The following is a 2016-nucleotide window of genomic DNA, read 5'->3' on the forward strand; positions in this document are numbered from 1 at the left end:
CGTTTTATGTATGTATACTCATGCATATAATTGCACATCTAGACATACACATGTATACTAAAACGATAAACGTCTGGAAAGACTTACAAATTTTTACAGTTCCTGTGATGGCTTTGATCTGTAGTCTTAGAATCAGCCTTCGCCTTTCTGGTTTTGAGAAGCCTAATTTCTCAAGATCAGTACTTAGGCAGTGTGTTACATATCCCAGTGCCTCAAATAATTAGATTTTCCCCCAATAATTACAGGTAATAATTACCTGAACTTGTAATCTGGGTAGAGTGACTGTAGATCTCTCAACAGTATGTATGTATGTATGTATGTATGTATGCTTTTTCTTTGAGTCCTATTTGAATTCTTGAGAGAGTTCAAACTGGTCGCTAAAAATGTGACAAGACTTTTTGAGTTAAGAGAGTACCTGCTGTTTGTAAGAGAGTAATATGTGGTTGAGTCGGTGTGTTGGTTGAAATTTCGATGCATACAACCAAGGAAAGAAGGATGGATGGATGGGTTTTGGATAGATGGGTGGATGGATGGATGGGTGGATGGATGGGTGGATGGATGGGTGGGTAGATGGATGGACACGCAAACTTACAATGAAGTTATTACAGTTTGAAAGTGAAAGTTGAAGAGAATACTAAAATAAAGTATAGAGTATATTGTTTATTTAAACTGAAACCAATCCCGTGTATTGCGAAGTGACCTGGTGAGGCACAGCCATACTTGGGCAGAAGACAATAACAAAATATCTCATAAACATACAGGATAATGAAGTCCTTAAAACCCCAAGATGTAACCGCATGTGTCGATTATGTTACTCTTTTGTGAAGGACATAACATGCAATCAGTAACTGTCCAAAAATGTCATCGAGGTACTATTAATACATCCTAATGCGATATGATATTGTTACTTAAAGAATATAAAACGCCTCCCGCAGAAAACACTGCCCTAGGATAAATATAAACAAATCTCTGCTATGGATAATACATCAGCAGAAGGAATACTGGTTTCAAATTTTGGTACACGGCTAGCAAGTTCAGAGGAGGGTGTAAGCCGATAACATCAAGCCCAGAGTTCAACCTGTTCTTATTTTATGACACCGAAAGGATAAAGAAAAAAAATCGAATCTGCGGAATTTGAACTCACGTCGTAAAGACGGTCAAAATGCAGCTAAGCATTTTGGCCAACGTGCTAACGATTCTGCCAGCTCGCCGCCTTAGAGCATAAAGAATATAGTGGAACATTACCATCAAAACTTCTATCTAGTGCAAAAATAACAAATCTAACCTGTTATTTTTCCCTAATTTGCTTTCAAACGGAAGGAAAACAAACCACCGACGGTTCCAAAATGCACACACACACGTATATATATATATATGTGCGTGTGTGTGTGTGTGTGTGTGTGTGTATGTCTGTCTGTTATGTGCGCACGCGCGCATATGTGTATGTATTTTTCTCTCCTTTTTTTTTCTCTCCTAATTCCTTTCAGTAGAAGAGCGTAGGCTAGAAACGTCAAAGACTCTCCCATTTTTTATGAGCGTCAAACTAATACACTATGTTTGTTTTCCCTCACCTGTCTCTGTCTTTTGTTATTTGGTATAATTTTGAACCAAACATACATATATATTCTTTTGAACCAAACATACATATATATTCTTTTGAACCAAACACACATATATATTCTTGAACCAAACGTACATATATATTCATGTATTTATGTGAGTTTATGTTTGTTTGTGAATGTGTGTAATGTAAAGTTCTCATAGTACTCGTTCTGGAGTTAATGTATTATATATTAACAAAACAAATAAATACATTTATATATTCAAATATATACACATAAGTGACTTCAAATAAATACATATGTACATATATGTACATGTATATATAAATGCACCTAAATGTATATTTTCTTACATAAGTCTCTCTAATTATACACACACATACACAAACACACACACACACACACACACACACACACACACACACACACACACACACACACACACACACACACA

This window comes from Octopus bimaculoides, chromosome 3, assembly GCF_001194135.2.
Source record: "Octopus bimaculoides isolate UCB-OBI-ISO-001 chromosome 3, ASM119413v2, whole genome shotgun sequence".
NCBI lineage: Eukaryota > Metazoa > Mollusca > Cephalopoda > Octopoda > Octopodidae > Octopus > Octopus bimaculoides.